General features: G+C 37.2%; 1 protein-coding gene across 2 annotated transcripts in view; it reads right to left on the bottom strand.

Annotated features, from left to right (window-relative positions):
• Positions 1-21,211, bottom strand: part of MGAT5 (alpha-1,6-mannosylglycoprotein 6-beta-N-acetylglucosaminyltransferase) — a 131,918-nt gene that overhangs the window by 107,429 nt on the left and 3,278 nt on the right. The window contains exon 2 of one of the 2 annotated variants that reach the window (XM_080399659.1): positions 3,742-3,847. The exons of the other annotated variant lie outside the window; for it this stretch is intronic. The gene's annotated coding sequence lies outside the window, so the exon portion shown is untranslated. The remainder of the gene's footprint in view (positions 1-3,741; positions 3,848-21,211) is intronic. 2 annotated transcript variants of the gene reach the window in all.

The raw sequence follows: 21,211 nt of genomic DNA, 5'->3' as shown, positions 1-21,211 counted from the left end.
ATCTAAACCAGGTAAGTAAAGAGCAGAAAGCTGAAGCTCTGTGTGGTTTATGCAATATTCAGATCAGCTGCATACAGATAATTAAATCAGTCTGCCAATTCTCTACAGCTTCAGCTTTTTCAGATTTAGAAAACTTTCACAAATCAATCAAGTTCTGCAAATATTTAATATTATTTATTTCTATATAGCAGGAGCAAATAAAAACCCACAAGTGATATACACAAACTGGAGAGGAAAGAGGAAGGAAAAGGAAGATGATAAGGAAGTAGATATGGACAGTTGTTAAGGCAGTTCTGAAGGACCGAAGGAAGCATAGGAAACCTTAGTGAGAGCTAATACTCCATCCATCCCAATTGCTGTTTGATGAGGGATAGCAGAATCAGTTTCTTCCTCGAAATCACCATAAATAACACTTTAAGAGTTGGTATGGAAGGGGGGGGACAGGGGATAAAACCCACACCAATCTGCAGCACTGCAAAATCTGCCTTGACTTGTGTGGGAGAACTATTGGGAGTTAGTTGCTCTCTCACTGTTAACACTGCCCACAGAAATGCAGCCTTTTCTGCTTTCAGGAGACAAGAGTATGATTATAACTGTGTGTGCTAGGAGGCAGGGATGTCATGTAAGGCATAACATCGCCCATGTAAATGCGACATCCTCCTACTCCCCTCCCTTTCACTTCAGTCCCCATTACCAATGAGATGATGACCTCACCAAGCCATCATGGGAATTTGCTGTGTAACAGCAATAGAAGAGATTTCAGTATACAAAGTATGTAACGTAAGGCCTCTTTTGATGCAGTAAGTCTTGGGGTGGGGAGGCCCCACAGAAATTTACATCAAGCTTGGTCCAATATATGCCCTTTCACTAAAAAGGGCTAAACCTGTTCATAATTAGCATGCCAAACCAGCAAGAACAACCACAGTCTGAGCAGTATTTTCAATACCACATAGTGTTACTCATACACATTACACTTCTAGTGCAAATTCTCTTTTCTCCACCTTGCTTTGGCTTCTCTTCCCATCAAGACACGTACAACAAAAAGGAAACAAAACAGCTACAGGAGCTATAATCCAACATTAAAGATGCAATGGCCTTTATCTTTCTGCTTCTTTACATTTTTTGTAAAGTTTAATAAAAATTCACAAAGACGACCTCATACATAGGACTGGTAAGCATTCTGGGCTCAATCTGTAGAAACAGGTGACAAAATGCTTACCTTCCAAGTTAACACACAAAGTAGATGGCAACCCCACACTAAATGTATAATTGAAGAACTAGGTTCTCTCTGCCATACGTTACAAGCACAGGAAAACAACTACTACCAAAGAGAAAACATCTGGAAGATAGCATTTATATATGAAACACAGTTGTTGAGTAAGCAAATGGAACTGTGAATTTGCATTTCTTAGTTTATCTATAGTCTGAACGCTTTGCAAACAGCTACAAGGCAACATAAGAAAAATCCAAAAGGAAAGGCTCAAAACATTTTTTGAGCAACGTGTACACAATGCTCTTCAAAACCTCTTTTAGAGTGTGTGCAAAATTAACAACTTCAATTTAAGATTTTCCTTTTGTTTAAGCATTAAAGAAAACCAGCAATTTTTAAACCCATGCACACAGAAAATCATCATGTAGAAGGGAGCCACAGCAGACGACAGTTAGAAATAAGCAAACAATCCTTTGCTTTTTCTGTACACTTCCCAGTCGTCATTCTAAAGCAAAACAGGAAGAATTTAAGGACTTGTCAGTTTTCAGATGAAAATCCTATTCCTAAACAGGATTAGCTCGTAACCTAAAAATATCAGCCAATAATCTCCAAAAGTCCTAAACCCATGTACCCCCCAGAGTCCTATACCAATCACTAACTAAAAGAAATTAGGTCAGAATCCAAATCAGATCACACTAGAGTAGCATCAATCTTCTTATTTCAGAGCTGTCACATTTTAAATCTTTCATAGTTTCCACATGAATTATTGAAAACAGAGATCTGTCTTTGAACAGAGACTAACTAGAAGTGACATTCCAGTTTAATGTTACAGTTTAAAAAAAAGGCATATTAAAAAGTTTATCTTCAGTCACTTACAACATACATCTCTAAATGTACCCCCTGTCAAGCAAACAAAGAAAAGCTACCTACCAGACTGCTTTAGAGTTTCCTTAAAATTATCTGGGATCAGGTAGCAGTACTTCTGACACTGACATCTGACAATACAATTTCTTTCTTGACCAAATTCTGTGCCTGATTTCTAGCAGCTTGACATAGCCTACCTACATCAATCCCAGTAAGACCAGAGAAGCTGTTCATTTTTAAATTCTGTACATCTATAGCCTCGTTTCACACATGAGCTGCACACTAGAACTTGTGATGTATTATGTGACTCAGCCACTGGCTGACTATCCCTGTATGTTCCCATACCCCATTTACTAGATATAAAATATAATAAGCAGCATATAACATCCCCAAATCTTTGAAATCTATTGATGTGAAGCCATATAAAAATCACTGACATCTGTAGGGCTGTGGAAACTGGAGCTGACACTACTGTATGTATCAAGAGATCTGGACCCTGAATCTGTCAAAATAAATCAGTCTGAAAGTTTAGCCTCAAAGAGTTCTCCTGCTAACTTAACTGGAATTTACAAAAACATATACCCTGCATAAAATCTTCCAGTGTCACCTACCAACAGACATTATCTGTTTATTATTCTTACAACCTGCTACTGTAAAGTACTGAGATTTTTTATTATATTATCAAGTCATAAAATTTTATTTTAATAGCAAGTGATAATTATCAAGTGTTTGATTAACTGATTAAATGATTGATGCAAATCACTTTCTGTACTATAGCCTGGTTTCCGTTTCACAATGTCAAGAGTCTTCTAAAATGCAGACTCCAGAACCTTGCCTACATGTAAAATATTTGAGCACAATACAATAATTTGCATCTGGAAAGCATCAGAATGCACTATTAAAGAAGTGGCCACTTCAGCTTACACTGTTATGGTCCAAATCTTGACTGACTGCCATCTGGGCAAAGAACACAGAGTCAATGAAAGCACATCATTGCTACTTTGTTCCCAGAAGTGGCATCACCAGCTTACTAACAATTATCACCATTGCATCCATTGCTTTTAAACTAGGTGCAGTACATGGACTGACACTGCTGACAAGGAGAGGCAGGTATTAGTTATGACCAGAAAAAAAGCCTCAGCTACAGCTTTTAGGCTGTCTCTTTCCATAACGAGAAGCAGCATGCTATCCAAGTTCTACGACATCTTCAACTATAAAATTCACACTTTATCTACAAACTTGTCACCAAAACCAAACCAACTGGATAACTAACGTCAGCAAGACACTTTAACACTCTTATTTTGACTAATTTTAAGGTGACATTTATGAGTTGTAATGAGCTATATGAATCAGTGGCATAAAACTACTTAACACATAATGAACTAGAGGGCAAAGTAAGTGGTTTGATTGCTAATTAAACAATATTTTTTTTTGCCATGCAAAACGAACCTCTTATTAAATATCATCATTTTTTACTTGTTATATAACAAGTTTCTATCTCTCCTTGGCTGAGTTACAGTAACAATCACAAGTCTACAGACTGGCAATTCCTTTGGGAAGGGACATTTATTGACTGCAGTTTGAGAAAATACAGAAAATGTCATAAGAAAAGCCAAACAAAATCTTCACTCCTCAATAAAGAACCACAAAAAAAGAAAAAACCCTACCTGATGATTTAAACAGTGGCTACCGCCTCATCCTTGCTAGCAGACACAAGCTCTCTTTCCTCATGTGCTCTGAGGTCCTCAGAAACTAAAGTGTTGTCAGCATAACCTGGAACATGAACAAACCATCTGTAAACATAGGATGTAACCAGAAGAGACAGTTCCCCTTCTCCTATTTGGGTCAGTATCTGTTGTGCAAATCACACTGAACAAGCAGGGGTTTTGTTTGACACTGTTCCTTTTTTTTTTTCTCCCTTGGATCAACTTGCTTACAATGGACTATCTGCTAATTTCAGCTGCAGTCCTTAGTCATTCTGGATCAAGAGAAATCCATATATCTCCTCAGGAACCCATACTTCTAGGCATTTAACATCACACTGCTTAACCCTGAGCACGCTGACAGACCAATTCTGCATATTCTTGTTACAGACAATGTAGAGAAAACAGAGTTCTCTTCATACCACAATCCAGTAGTGCTGCATACAAAACAAAAGATTGCTGTGAAGACATCATAATCACCTTCATGCTTCCTCATGGTAAGATATTATAGATATGAGAGGATAAAGCAAATGGCAAAAATAGCCAACACAAACTCAGTTTGAATGCAAGGTACAACGAAGAGCTGTGTGACCCAATTTCCATAGCCTGTCACGGAAACAAGATGTGCAAGGCCTTCTTCCTGGCAAAATGGACTGACAAAAAAACTTGCCAGGACAGTTCAATTCTCTTGCTTCCACAGCACTCCTGGCTTGGCCTTTCACTTTTCACTCTTCAAAAACCAGAGAAATTCCACAGAAAGTGTTAAACTTACCTCTTTCCCTCTTCTCTCTGCACCTCCCCCAGGGCTACAAATTAATGTAAAAGCTTAGGCAACTATAAAAGCCATCAACAAGAAACAGGCAGGAGTACAATTAAATAAACCCAGTAATGTAAAACTCAAATTGCAGGCAAGCAACTGAGCCCAGTGTCCCAAGAGTTGATTTCAGTATAGGCAAGGCTGCAAGAGCATCATGTTACAATCTAAGCTTTAAGAGCAAGTTTGTTCAGACAGTCATATTAAAATATTAATTTTCTAATGCAGGAAAAGGAAGCAGCCCAAAGCTCCAGCTGAAATATGTTCTAGTAATCATCTAACCGTTGTTCACTGTTAAAAGCTTGACCCACATTATTAATGCTTGTAGCATTATAAAGCATTAGGCCTCCATGACTTACCTCCTTATTTTGAAACGGGTACTGAGACTGATGTTTCTCTTCAGAGAAAGAAGAAACCTCTAAAGTGTCTTGTCAGCTGTACCCAAATGAATATTTTTCAGGACTACAGAGCTCTTCATTTAAGCTCCAGAACAGTGCAGATCCTGTGATCCTAGATCTACTGCTTATGGGTTTACCCTTGAAGAAAGTACTGCCAGTGGCACGGCAACTGAGTGGGATAACTCTAAAACAATCCTAACATTTCTCAGCAATTACATCATATTTTTTATGAATAAACACAATTTTACTAAACTTTAATGTCAGAATTGCCTTTTGACACAAACTCCAAAGAACTGTGTTACCACAACTGTGAAGCATTAATCAGACCTTCTCTTACTCTAACAGCTTTTTCATCAGCAATACTTAAACAAAAAAGTACTTCTTTTACAAAGGACAAATAATCCTTAATAAGAGGTCAAATTGATCCATTTACAAAGACCAGCTAATCAAGTATGTGCCGATATGCCATGGACGTCTTATCCTGCAAAGATATTAATGGACGTGTGCCAGCCCTACTTCAAAGAAAACTACTGTGCAAGTTACAACTAAGTCTTCCTCCTAATCACAAACGTGCAACTTCCTTAGTTCTTGGAAATGCATATTCAGAATTTACAAGGAAGACTCGGGGTAAGAGACGAGAAAAACCACACACAACTATTTTCTGCCAAGGGCAAAAACATCAGGAGTGCTAAAAAGGACTGAGATGACTCCGAACATTTTAGAGGAGCATATTCAAGGTATATTCAGTAAAAATCCACAAAGAACTAAGTCGTCAAGGGAAGCTTCCATAAGAGTGATAAATGATCCATTTAAAAAAATTGAAAAAATAATTATCAGGGCAACTATAGAGGAAAAAGCACATACACATAAGGAAATACAATGGGACAGAAGAAGAAAATAGTTGGCAGAATACAAAGATCTTTAGACTCAAATTGGGAAATACATTTTCTTCATCCTCCTCATTTCTCTTGAGCTGTTGATAACCTGTAATGTATTTTGCATCTTTGTAGTACTGCTCTTTCAGAACCAATGTTTAAATTAACTAGGATTTACCAAATGCTTTAAGTACATAATCTAACATTAGATACTTATTCCAAAATAAAGTTAGCAGGTAGTTAATGTTTAGTGGGTAGTTAACATTAGTAGGTAGCTTTGTTATCCTCATAATTAAGATGGGGGGGGGGGAGGTGGGGTAAAGGCTTTTTTGTCACTACAGCAAACAGTAGTGAAGTTTTACCTACATATTTCTTTGAAGGTCACCATAATAGGCCATAATAAAGAAATTTTGGTCACCTAGGATAAAAACCAATGAATTGTAAATAAAGATCACAACTGCTTACATTTGAGCTGAAGTACTTATGTTGGAAAAAAGTATATGTCCACCATCTGGTGCACAGTAATTATAGAAATTAAAACTGCATTTCTGTGGCCTGCCTTTTTAACAATTTTTACTGATACTGTAATACTTGATCTTCTTAGGGAACATAATCTAAACTCATGCTGTTAAATGGTCATGGGGCTATCCACTGTATGGCGTAAGCAGTTCATTAAGCTGGAATCTTTAAAAACACTTGCTTGCTCCCTAGTAATAACAGAAACAGTTTCTGTAGTTTTACGTCATGCCGTTAAATTTAATCCACAGTCAAGGCGAGTTAATTTCACACCTGCTGAGCGATATCCTGATGGATGGCACCACAGCAGGTCATTAATTTTCATTCCTTTTGATTAATTTCACACCATACACTGGACACAGTCTTTTGAGTTACGATGTCTGAGTGCAATGCTTAATTCCTGTAAACGGCTAAATCAGTTTTTGACTGCTTGCCAAAATGCAAAGAACCCAGATGTGATACAAGTGAAAGGCAGCTTCACTAGGCTTGGCACTGAACTCTGACACTGCTACAGGTGTGACAGGACTCTGTCACTCAGCAGTGTATCTTAAGTGCATTCTTCTTTAGCATAGCCTTAAAGCAAAAATTCTGGATACTCCTTCCTTTTAAGGATTTGCTTACAAAAAAAATCTGCAGCATCAGTAGCACAGATGTATCTAACGACACAGATAGCAGTGGCACTACCGAAACAAATGAGAAGTTAAAAGTTAGCCTTTTTTATGCCACAGAAACCGCCCCCCCCATCATTTGGTTATCGACTTAATACCTAACAAGGTATAAAGATTTTCTAAGACTAGCATGTCTCCTGATTTCAAATAAAAAAAATTAAAATCAAGACTACAGAGGGTGAAAGAAGGGGAAGGAAAAGGTAATGTTCAAAGATGACAACATCAGCCACTGTTGCCACCACAGCACAAGGGGAAGTTGCAGTTCATTGTGTCCCTCCATAGTCAGTGAAGACAGCTGGGGCCCTCAGAGGCCTCGAGACCCACGAGAGGGTCCAGCCACAGAAGACAGCTAAGCCAAGCCAAGAGCTCACAGCCGGGGGCCGTTAATCTCAGTCCACACTCCTCATCCTGCTCTGAGCCACTTACTCTCACACCCTCCTTTGTGCTAGAGATGCCAAATCAACAGATCCCTGGACAAGCTGATTCATACCATGAAAACAAATAAAGCCTTTTTCTTATGTTAGCTTTCTACTTGTTTAGTAAACCAAGCTGTCTAACAGATGGGTCAGGTGTGTATCACAGCTGGTGAAAACAAAAAGGAGAAATTGTATCTTTTAGTAGCAAAGAGCTGTTTAGCTTCGCCCTTCTCTCCCTTCTATGGAGTGATTCCAAGCAGCAGCCCCAAAAGCCTCACCCTCTGTATTGACTATGGAACGACCTCAACTTCTTCAGCTCAAATTAGCATATGCTTTTATCCCTTCTTTTCCCTTTCTCCACACCCCCCAATATTCTACAGCACAGCTAGTATTAAGGAACCATTAGTGTTTTTCACTCGTTCAGTTCTTCATCTCTTTCTTCTTACTTCCCAATACAGTATAAGCAAATTCTTCAGACTCTTCCTGATGATGAAGAATTTAGAAAACAAAAAGTGCTCGTGCTTACCAGGAGCCATTTTTGGTAACAGAAGCTATTGCAGTGAAGTCAAAATAGTGGAAAGAGTGAAGGAGAAAACAGTTTTGTGATTTGATAAATGTGAATCATATACAACATGCAATTCACAGCTTAAATTTCAGAGTGTGACAAGCTGAGGCCATGAGCTATTCTGGATCCATCTCTGCCAGGAGACTTAAACCAGAAGTCACTGCCTCCTCACATGGAATTAACCTGAGTAATCCTAGACATTTCAGTCCAAGTTGGGTAATTTGCTCTTTCAAATACAAAGCTGGTTTGGCTATTTTGATTAACACAGTTCAGACAGTATAAACCAGCCCCTCCATCAAGATTGAAGGAATCTTTTCTACCATCCTCTGGCTCAGCATACCAACATCAGGACTTACTATCAAGTACTTGATCAAAGGCTCTGCATAAAGCTTGAATGGATGCTCTTTTGATGTGTATTTTAATGGCTACCTGTTTATTTGCCAACATGCAGTTTTCAGCACAAACTGAAAAAAATTAGTGGCAACTTCTATAAAGAATTTAAATACAGGATGAACTAGAAGCTGGATTAATAGAACTTAGCTACCGAATAGAAAGTCAATTATCTCAATCATCAGAAGTTGCAAGCTGGATTTTTTGGACAAAACTCCCATTCCTGGCAACCAATTATACCAATTCTGACAGAGCCAGGAGCATCAAAGGAAGAGCTACAGTCTGAACATTATTTACAGCAGCATGCTCTTTTTCCTCACCATTGCATGGTTCACACTATGAATGGGAAGGTGAACATTTCAGTTCTTTTCCCAATTACCTAAAACATAATATAAAAAAAAGAGTTTGAGGGACAATGAACTTTTTGATGTCTACATTTTCAGATGTCTAGAGGACACTTAGGTGCACTTCCCTTTGTATCTCTCAGTTCTAAAGGGCTGCTGAAAAAGCCATTCCCTTTCTGCCTAAAATCCCTCTGTAGCTGTTATCTCTCAGGCCTTGTTCTCCTACAGAAGCATGCGCTCACACTCCTCTTTCCCCAGTGTGGCCTTCTTCAAATTCTTCTAGCTGGAGCTTCAGAAAAAAAACCCAAACACACACACATCAACCAAAAATCTGAAATAGCCTAATACAGGTCACTGCTCTCAAACTCTATCAGCTTCCTCTCCTCCCCTGAAAAGGGTGGTACTTTCAAAGAAGAGGAACTTAAGCCTCCCTATATGACATTTGAAACTAGAAAACAAAAGAACTCCAACTCTCAAGCAGGGTCTTACACTTTTTTTTCCCTCCATCTCACACAAATAATAGAAGAATTAAGGTGAAATTTCCCAGAAGTGCATAGATTAATGTTTACAAAATCTCTTTAATTGTTATAGCAATTTGTAAACCAAAACCAAATGCAATAAAGAATGAATTTTAAATTGCTCTATGTTTGCATATATTCATTATGCACATCACCATATGTCAGGCAGAATCTCTGAAGGTAAATCTCAAACAAGTGATTACCACTGAAGCAACACGGTGAAGAACAGACAAGTGATATATTTAGCTTCATCCTATCTGTGTCCTTAGAGGAAAGTGTTCCTTCTGGTGTGGGAAGGGGAAGAGAAAAACCCCCACCTTATTTGGTATGTTAAAAAAAAAGCCTAAAAAATGAAGGAGTGTTTTCCCAAGCACTGATGACCCACTTTACACAGTCTTATATAACTATAAAATGAGATTATATTTGCCTTGCCATGGACTTAATCTTATGTTTTTCAGTCTGAACCACATCAGAGGGTTATCACCTGCCTACCATAGTTCTCTGAACTTTCTCAGTTTAAGTAATACTGTCCCCTCCATCTTCTCAAATTAACAAAAAAAAAAAAAAAAAAGACAATCTGGTGAGGTAATTTTGCACTTGTCTGAACTGTACAAGGATTAGGATTATAAAATCTAAAGATACGTATCTATGTTTAATACCTGTTACCCTCTTAAATTTTCATCAGTCCTGGAATTCCACTATGCATGCTCATTAGCATGTTCTCAACCATATACATTGAGCTTCTCTCCCTCCATGGCTGGGAGCACAAGTCAGTTCGTAGATTACACATATAAACTGACATCTTGCCATTAAATCAAATGGTTTTCCAAAAAAAGGCAAAACCAGATCCACTTCAGTAAGTATTTTCTAAAAGGGCACATAAAACTTAACATTAACAAGTCTCCTTGACACTGCAGCAGAAGCCAGTCTAGATGTTGTTCAGTTGTACGGATGGAAGAAGAGGGGAAAAAAATAGGTCCCTTCTAGCAGAAAATCTTGCAGTGTACCAACTAAAAGCTCTTTCACACACTAGACAGAGATTAATATACTTTGAAAACACTCCACACATATAATGAAGTATCCATATATTTGTTAAATACCTGAATCACGAGAACAAGATTTACAAGGCAATTAAGTCATGGAGTTCCATGGGCCATTCAAGCACATTAGCTTAGTTATTAAGTTAGTTCTTTAGTGTTCCAACAATACAAATGCATTATAAGCAATTTAAATGTAAGCATCACGGCCTCCCTCCTCCTTCCCACAACACACACACACAAAAAAAAGCTCTAAAAAATACCTCCAGTTATGACAATTGGTGCCATTGACAGCTGAAGATCAGCTGCTATGATTACAATCTAAATCACATCTTTACATTATAGCTGCACCCTAAACTGTAGCCAACATCTATAGTAGAACATGTCCTACTGCAAAACTCATTAGCGTCCTAAATCCAAATGGTTCCCAGAATCAGAAAGGAAATCCAATAGACAATACTGTCCATCTCCAGAATGGTTACAGTGAAAACTATTTTGAACTAACATGGGAAAGATAGGAGACTTCTCAGGACAAATACAGTGACAGAAAGCTTGCCTCAAAAGGAACATCCATTAGTGGCAAGGATGACATTTGGTTGCAGTATACCATACACTCTACCTAGTGTCTAATTAGATGAAAAGCTCTTAAAGAATAGACTTTGTATCCAAGGTGCAAGCCCGGTGGAATGATTTCTACTTGCTGATTTTCTTCTGAATCTCCAGGGCAGGTTCAGCATCCATTCTTGTGGTCTGCATCAGGCAGTATGTTCCTAGAACCAGGTTAATGTTAGCTACGTAAAGGCACAAGATATGAAATAAACCCACACCTCTTAAGATATAAATACTCATCTATAAATATGTACCAACAAAAAAAAATATCTACTTTCAGACAATCCATCTGACAATTACTACAGTCCAGCAGCTAATATAAATGCATATAGGGCTTTCAAAAAGGTCACTTACAGCTCTGAGTAGAATTTGAATGGTCTTGAAACAGTAGTGTAGTACCAGCAGAGAGGAAAAGAGAGACCACTATGCTGATACTACCACAGCTGAATGGATTTCTTTACTGTTTAGTCCTAGCTAATAAAAAGAAAAAGACAGGCAGAGACACAGAGGAAGAGATTTTCTAACATTATGAAAATAGTCATTCCTTTCTACTCACTGGGGAAATGTGCTGGCAAATATCTTTAGAAGATAAATTGGTACAAAAAGCCTTTCTCTTTCAAACTCTGTATCATCATTGGACTACATTTATTTCTCTTTGTAACAGCCAGGATTTGACAGATAACCTGCAGAAAACTATTTCAGGCATTATCTTAGCACATGTCAACAACCAGAGCTGTCTATTCACTTTGTAAACTACAACCACGAGGATCCAACATAAGACTATCCTACCACTGTATTGTATTTTAGCCTACTGACCTACACCTGTGTTCCACTGCAGAAAGTAGATAAACCTGCATTTGAGCCACGTGCATGCAGAGTCGTAACAGTATCTCTAATTAGAGGGGGGGAAAACAATGTTGAGCAACTAAGCTGTTTTTCCCATAGGTAAGGTTTCGTTTAACTGCTAACCTCCCTCCCATCAACTGTGTTGTTCCTGCTCTTCATACTCCAGTCTGCTTTACCTTAAAGAGCAGTACCCAACCAGTTAATTTAATGACTCCTTAAGAATAACTTCATCAACACTACCACCAGATCTTCCTCTACCTATCATACTGTAAGATTCTTTAGAATCTGAAGGATTTTTCCTTCATTTAGTTTAAAAACTAAAAAGCAAACCCAACTTGGTTTCACAGCTTCGTGGCTGTATCTAGCTACTACAACATTCACAATTCCACATTAGACACGCAAAAAACTGTATACAGTGAAAGTTCAAAGAGGGACTTAAAGAAGCCAGCTTACAAAAGCAGCAGATTAATTATGAAAACACAATAGCCAGTATAGATTTACCAGAAATTTCAGAAGACAATGCTTTATAAGTTGTCTAAGTTCAGATCTATTTGATGGCTTGCTCTGCTCAGCCTTCCTACGTTCTAACACACCACCGAGACAATTTAAAGTAGCAAACTTACATTTTCTCCATAATATTTTCATTCGTTTATCCTGACTTGCTTTTTGGGGAGCTATAATGATAGCCTTAGAAGAGATTCCTATACAAACACTTAAAATAATGAAGCCAAATATGTTACTGCAATATCATATTGAATATATTAGAAAAAATATGAAGTCAATTCTGGTATAAATAACTCCCAGGGAAAAAAATCTGCAGGTCCTGACAAACTACAAGACACCTGATGATTACTCATCTCTTCAATGTGCTACTTGTATTTTCAGTAGATCCAAAGCTTGTGCAACATGGGCAGAGTCAGACCTTCAGTAAAAATGGCCTTAATCATTACAGACAGTTGCTTGAAGTTAGCTGAAAAAGCCATATCAGAAAAAAAGACAAGAGGATCTGTGTTAAAAGAGTTATTCATGTGACAAAGAAAAAGATGCAGGATCAACTGGCCTTCTGAAGGCATGCAGTCCTTGCTTGAAATCATCTGTTTTGATAATTAGGTGGTAAGCAATCCAACAGAAAGGTTCTAGCTCATCTTTTATCTATTATTAGCTGATTATAACAAAGATTCAGCACAGCTGCACATGCACCGTTCAGAGACTTCATGAACTTCAACTTAATTGTACAAGAAAAAAATCCATCCAGGTTTGTTGGGTGGATGGGTGGGATGAGGAGTTTTGTTTTAGTGCAATTCTAGATGCCAACATGTTCAGTAAATAAGGACATTTCCTAAATAATTTAATGAAGAAACAGGTTACGCAAACACGAGAAAGAAATCTCAGAAGTACATTTGGGGGGATGGGACTGAATGCACAAGGTAAAGCTTAAGTGTAATGTGTGTGAAAATTTTCAAGTCATATGGTGAAATCTCATGCTTGAAGATGAGATGTTTGAAGAAAAAAGGCAAAAGCCATTCAGAAGTCTGGATTAAGAAGATTTTGCTTTTTTCCAAGCACACCAGAGGACACTCCTCATACAAATGAAATTCAGCTTGACCACCACCACCAAAAAAAAAAAAACAAACCCCAAATAAGCATACTTAGAATTGAGAGATAGCTGAATATGAGATTACATTCACTAAAATCTTTACAGTCTGGTGGAAGGCTGCTTCCAGTGCTAAGCACAACAGAAACACATACGCTGCCTGCATAGCTCCTGAAGGCCAAATGAAAAGAGAGCACAACATGACTAGCCCTTCAGTCTTTTCCAATGTGAAACAGCAGAAGTAGCGGTAATTGCAGTAAGTAAGTAGCAATGACCAAGAGAACATGCTTCACGTTATACAAAATAAGGAAGAAATGAGACAGACACACGCAAAGATGGTAAGAAAAGTATGACCAAACCCCTGAAACCTGTTACCCAGTATTCTGGAGAATTTCTAACACTTCACCACTTTTTTTTAATTATTTTTTTTAAAATCAGTTTTACAACTCAAACACTGGTGTACTTCATGTGATATCCTGAACAATTTTTTAATAAGGAAATAATGACCTTAACACTGTAATAAACTGGAAACTCTCAGCAGTTGACCAGATCACACTTCTATTTATCACAGACACAAGCCAAGTGAGAATATATTAACAAAAAAAAAAAAAAAAAAAAGAAAAAAAGTATGCTAATAACATTTGACAGATTTCCTCCTCCATTTGTCAAACACAAAGATAACAAGGCTGGTCAGTACAAAATAAATAAACAAACAGTCTTAATCCTGCATTTTTGCAGCCTGGACAAACATTTTTATCCTGAGCAGTAGGCTTGATCCCCATAGTACAGGGAAGGTGGACATGTTGAGCACTGTAAGGTGCCTGGAGTATTTCCTGCCAAACTAAAATGCTGCATCAGCAGCCTTTTTAATGAAATGTCAAATTCTAGTTATTTAAAGAATAAGGTAGGTGGGTGACATATTTAAAAATACTCTAACTTGTGAAAGGGCAAGAGTACACCTTCATTAAAAAAATCCTTTCATAATACACATTCAAAATCAATAGCATGAAATCTGAGTTTTTATCAGGAATTTATAAGCTGAGAAGGATGATTTGATTCGGTTGTTTTTTTTTTTTTAATTTGAATAGACAAACATAAAAATGTATAGTATTTATAGAGAGTAAGTCTTTTTTGGGGAAAAAAAAACAAACCCAAACAAAAAAACCACCACAAACACACACACACACAAAAACCCACCAAAAAAACCCCCAACACATTCATTTGCTAGATAAAACTGGGGTCATCTGACATACTGGACAGACCTCTAACCAATATTAACCCTCTATTGAACTAAGATTTTAACAAGTAATAAGAACACAATCTTTTAAATTAGGTTGATGTTCAAACACCCCAAACCATCACTGTCATTGAAAGCAGCATTTTTATCTCTTTCCAACCTCCCCTTCCCCAGCCTATACAGCTAAAAGGTGAAGACAGCTAGGGGATGTAATTTTGAAACATGAGCTGCCAAATGTCAGAAAGCCACTTCCAGCCACCAGAGTTTGTCAGCCAGTTCACCCCACTGCCATGTAAATGCAGTGATAGGAAATGGTAGAGGTTGGCAATGAGGGCACAAATTTTATCTAATTGCAGCCTTGGTGAAGACCAGGAAGACCAATGACATTCCCATACAGAAGCACCACCAAATGCTGGTGTTAATTCTCTGATCAGCACACAGAACGTTTGATTAGCATAAGGTACTACAAATTATAGAACAGTGTGATAAAGCCAACAAGTTACACAGAGTATTTTGAACACCATATCCTGAAGTACCAGATTATCAGTTGGGCAACAGAATTAAAGTTTGCCATATCCAATAGGAACAATACTTCAGGGTAGAACAAGAATTGAGACAGGAACAGTCTGAATAGAGACCAAGACAGTTCTAACAAAACAGAGTACTAATGGCAGATGGGGAAAAAATCAGTTGTGCAAATACATGAGATGTAGAAACCCTGTCTTCAAATGTAGGCAAAAAAGCCCTCTGCTAATTTACCTTTGTTTGTTTTAACCCCAAATTATGAGAAATTAAGATTCTTCAGATCTCCACCTAACCCTCCTTTTTAGATCTAAGAAATGCAAAATCTATGTAGAACAGTTTTCCCCATATATTTAAATTATAATACTATTTTTCAAGCTCCGCTTTTTTGAAAGGAATCTTTTTTTCCTTTTTAAGATTCACCATCTTCTTTGCTCTAGATCAGGCCACATGCATGCCAATATCCCAGTATATAAGCGTTCTTATACACATTTTAAGTATCTTAATCAATACTGGCATTCTTCTGTAACATTACACAAGGCATAAGCTATGCAACCAGTACATGTAGAAACTACTACATCAGGAAATGAATCAAGGTACAAAGACTTTAATAGAAGCTGAACAGAAGTTAAACCTGTTACAAGCTTTTGCTCTGTATCAGCCAGTACAGCCCTCAAAGGAAAGTTTAAGTGTACACTTGGGCCTCATTGTACTACTTTCAATATACAGAGCCAGAGGTTTAAACAGCATCAACTCAAAAAGAGCTTAAGTGAACTGCAATATGCCTTTTACAACAGTACTGAACTTTACCCACTGCAGTTAAATTCTCATTACATCATTACAAAAATCCATTCTTTTCACTATAGGCCAGTGGCACACTGCACCACTGCTGGTAATGTACGAACAGTGTTGCACCAACTCCTCAGTCACTGGACACTCAGAAGCCAGCATGGATCAATTAGTGAACTAAAATTCCAAACTTCTGTTGGGTATTATACTTCACCTCAGCTGCTAGTTAGCAGCAATTTATAATGGACTCCAGAAAAGAAACCAAAACATTAATCACTGTCCAGCTGAAGCTCTTCCTTGTTCCCTCAAATATTCTTTAACTTACCTTGGTGTAAATTTTGGTAATACACGTTAGGTGAAAGTTTCTCAAAGGAATCACGTGTAGTCCTATAACGTTATCAAACCAGAACCCAAGAAGAGTCACTTAAGAAACTAAACCAAAGATTTCACAAAGATTTAATGTCTGGGGCCATAAAGTGAGATTGATAAACCTCCCCAGAAGTCTCAAACCACTGAGATCCAGATTCAGACATATGTCAAATTGCTTTGCCAAACACTCATGCAATTCAATTTCATTTCTCACATCATTATAAGTCAGAAGGTTTTATTTTACCGATTATCCAATTTCTTGAACATATGACTGCCAAGCTACTGAAAAAATCTGGGAAAGTATCCCAACAAGAATGACAGATTACTATCTTATCTATAAAGAGTATAGTTTATCTTTCTCTTTCAAGAGAAGTTACGATATCAAAACAAAGAAAAATATTATTTTAGAACTGATTTATAAGTAAACTCAGCTTGTATCCCAGAAAATATCCACTCAAAATAACAATCTAATATTTTATTTTAAAGTATAACCATAACATATTAATTTAACTTGATTACAGGCTTTTAAAAAAAAAATCACACTAAGTATTCAGAACTGGTTGATTTTATCTATCATATAATAGCTGTTAGCTTGAGTAGAAAAAACACTGGAAGCATTTGCAGCATTCTCTTCCTGTATGCTTTTTCAGTCTAGTAAAAGAAAAGTAGCTACATAACACAAATAGGTACCAAGCATAAAGAGAATGATACTGCATTTCACCATGTTCTTGGAAGATCAATAGTGCTGATTAAGAAACTGCATTTCATGAAGAGAAACACAGGGAAGGAAACTGTTCATTTTTACGAGAACTTACAAAACCAAACAAATGTTTTAAGGAACTCATTGGAATAATGTAGCTTTAATATTCTGGCCAAATATCCTGTACAACATAGGCTGAAGTCTGAGTGGTAAAGATTGAGACATCTTTGTGTCTTTCCCCCCCCCCCTATACAGAATGTTCCACATCCTTTTCCTGTTCTGTCAGATCAGGAAACGCAAATACTGATTTCACTGACAAGATCCTACCAAAATACAGCAGTGACAATTCTTAATTAACTATAAGGAGAAAGAAAACCATCAGATATTTTGATTTGGCTATACATTTATTCAAATTTAATGCTTAGTTTTTAAATTTAGTTTGAGTTCCAGACAAACAATTTGAGATGTTCAAAAGCCACTCTCAAACAATTTGTTTTGTTTAGTCCTCCAAACGTTTTTTTCCATGTTTTCATGATCTCTCTGAAACTTTTTTCCACAATCCCTGCAAAAGAGGTATGTATTTTAACATTTCCTATCTTAAATTCCACCAGCGCACACACTGACAAATAGTCATTTTGCTGCTCCTACCCTCCACAACCCAGCATTTAATTGGTGCCTTACTTTGACTGCTTGCTCACTTATTCTTAAGCATCTTATTGCTACCCAAGGAATAATCATTCATTTTGCAGCCCCTCTCCCTGCCAAAATCACCTTTAAATCTGATATATGTCTACTATTTGCCAAATGCGTTTTTGTCAGCATTGTGACAGTATTACAAAAATTGAGATGCTGGAGGATTTTGGAACTGTGTCTTGATTTTTATTTTTTCCGTATGTGAAGTACATAGGAATGTTTGTATCCACATACAATGTATTAGTACCTACAGAGAACACTTCTGTCAAGCTGTAACTTTACTGCAAGGGTTTGCCAAATAGGTGTGAAATTGTATATGTTAAGGACATTTCAGATTTTTTCATAGGCATGAAATACATGTTTGCTTAGTTTATCTTTTGCCTGGGATAAAGCTCCTTCGCCAGGTGGCTCAGAAAATCCAAGATCAGGTAAACAAACAAACAAACAAAGACACAGCAAGACAATACCCTATATTTCTTTTAGGAAAAAGGGGCCCATTTTAACGTACAATTCATACCAAAAGCAAGACAGAAGGAAAAGTCATCCTGAGATTCTAAAGATGATGAAGATCTGGTTGCCATTGTTTGCTTAATGCTTCTAGACAGATTCCGTTTTGTGTATTTTTTGCTATTTTAATTATTAAAAACAGCAAGCTTTAATTACATCTAGACAGAAATGGGCAATTCAACACCAGGAGAAGCAAACTATTTCATGGTTCATGTTACCTGGAGTAGTATTTTAGAGGTATTAGTACTGGAAGCATTTCTTTTAGGCAGAAATACCCTTCACACTACAGCACACTGAAACAGTGTGGGACTTTCATTCTACAGTTAGGTTATGCAAACAGTTTAAATTTAGCATTCAGTACAATCATGTTACAAAGTTTTGGTATAGAATGAATAAACAAACCTGGATAAATAAATACCAGGTTAGAAACTTTCCTCATGTTTATTATGTTTATTCTAAGGTTTGTTTTTTGGTTTCTTTTTGTGTTTGGGGGGGGGTGGGGTGGGGTGGGGGGTGTTAGTGTCATTTTTTTTTAAATAACCTTTCTCTGAAAAGTGATGAATTAGTATATCCGATATAGAGGTCTAACGGTACACCACCAAACTTTCTCAACAGTAACTTAAAGCTAGTATCTTCACTCTCCACTCTTCTTGTTCTACAACACAGAAAATTACATCATTGCACAAACTGTACTTAAACAGAACCTATCAAGAAAAGCTCTTCGAAGTTACTTAAAACCTTGTTAGGAGGTAGATGATCTGTTCAAAGATTTTTGCTATGAATACCATATCAGTGTTCAGATTCACTGAATGAAGGAGTTATGTGCATTTTTCTTAACTCATGTATCCTACGTAGACAAGTTTTATGTGACTACTGAAACATTTCAGATAGCCCACTTTCAATCAAAACATACTTTACACTTTATTTTACAAAAAAAAGGTCATAATAGCAGGAGAAAAAGCAAGTTTAGTTACATGGGTGCTTAACACTTGAAAATATATTCCAGGTATATCACATGCATACTACAGTCATGTTCTGCAGAATTCAAGGGAAACTTCCAAAAACTGCACTGAAGCTGCATTGAACTGTATTAGTTCCCTGCAGAAAAGGAACAAACAAGGGAAGGGGGCCAAAACTGGAGGGAGTGGGCAGGAAATCCATATCCCAAAATAAAACCTAGGCAGGAATGGTAATTCACTGCAGCTTGTCCCTTTTATGATGACTTATAATCACGTAATCATTAGGTTGGAAAAGACCTTTAAGATCATTGAGTTCAACTGTGAACTTAACACTACCAAGCCCACCGCTAAACCATGTCCCTAAGCACCAAATCTATGTCTTTTAAATACCTCCAGGGATGGTAATTCCACCTCTTCCCTGGCAGCCTGTTTGCTTGACAAACCTTTCAGTGAAGAAATTTTTCCCAATGTGCAATCTACTACTTGATTAGTAGCTATCTTAAAATGCTTTGCTGTGACCTCAATACAGGTTATATAAAATGTTCTACTAGTCACAGTGCATGTATGACTTGTCTGTTTCCTAGGGAAGGGAGAAATACAACCTTAACAGACAATGGAAAGGAAGCAGCAACAAACTTTATTACCTGACTCTAACAAGAGTCAAGAAAGGGGTTTAGTTATAAAACTATTCTAGGGAAATATAACCACAAGGAATACATTATAGGGCAAAAATTTATATACAAAGAAATGCAACAAACTACACAACGCATGAACAACAGCTGATAAAAGTAAAACCAGGTTCTGCCTGCAACTTGTAACTGATATAAGCCTCTTTGTCTAAAGGACAAGGTCAAAAGAGGTGGTGAATAGCTTTGAAAGATTACACACTTTTATCAGGACATAAAAATCTGTAAGACAAATATCAGTAGGTTAGACTAATAATCAAGGTTAAACAGTTTGGAGTGCCTGTGTGATGTATGAAGAAATATGGTTAGCTCACAGGAGTAAGAGGACCTTGTGAGACTCAAAGGGCCACGATCACAGGATTCTTAACTCAAACCATAAATAATAAAACAAATGAATCACAGCATTGACTTAAGCTTTCCTCATTAAAAGGACTCTGCTACTTAACATACTGTAAGAGGGAATCCCTGCCCCCTAAACTGATTTTCTCTTCTCTGTTCTTTCACCAGTGTCTCCCTAGTAGGCAAGCTGCCACAGACATGAAAATACCACAATCTTAGCAGAAGTTCCTCAAAGGAGCTACATCCTCTGGCCTAGCTCACGCCTACAACTTGGGCTTGAAAGATTCACCTGATTAAAGCAGATAAGACTTCTCCTTGTTGGAAGACAAGAACAAAACCCCACAAATTCATCTCAAGACTACTGAGGTGTTCCAGCTCGATGAGAAGTGTAAGGCTATCCACCCATTCGCATTGTTAGAAAAAGCCACTGCCTCACATCTCTGTCAGCACTTCTGTCACAAATTCTCCATCATTACGGTAGCTCCTCCTCAAATGTCATCCAATTAAGACAGCCTATGTCAGTATCTGAAACCCTTCACTGAACTAATATAAGTTTGTATAAAACTCCAGTTATGTTATTTTTGTGGCCATGAATTACAATATTCTAGTTATCAACTTACATGAAAAAAACCAAGAAATAGTCTAAAGAGATGGGATCAGAAGTGATGGAAATCAAGCCACTATCAAAACATGACCTAAATGAGCCTTATTACTCACAGAAGTTGTACTTCATTATATTATAGGTCCGGGCTTCTCAAGAAATGAAGAAACAGATAATGAAGCCTTTACAACTTCAATAACATATGCCTTTAACAGGAAGCTAAAAGAGGAAAAAAAGGGCTTTGAATGTGCATGCATACACACAGAGGCAAATAAAATATTCCACTTTTTCTTCTGAAGTATGGAAGAGAAAAGATTTTTTAGGTTTTAATGTTGGGTGGTTTTTGTTTAAAGTTCATGTGCATATGTGTTATATGAAATGCAGAGATGCATAAATACCAACTCAGCAAAAGTAGAGAGGAATAAATAAATAAAAAACAACT

This window comes from Falco punctatus, assembly GCF_963210335.1.
Source record: "Falco punctatus genome assembly, chromosome: 8".
NCBI classification, from domain to species: Eukaryota; Metazoa; Chordata; class Aves; order Falconiformes; family Falconidae; genus Falco; species Falco punctatus.
Note: the sequence above shows the minus strand (reverse complement) of the source record. Positions and strands in the feature narration are given on the sequence as shown.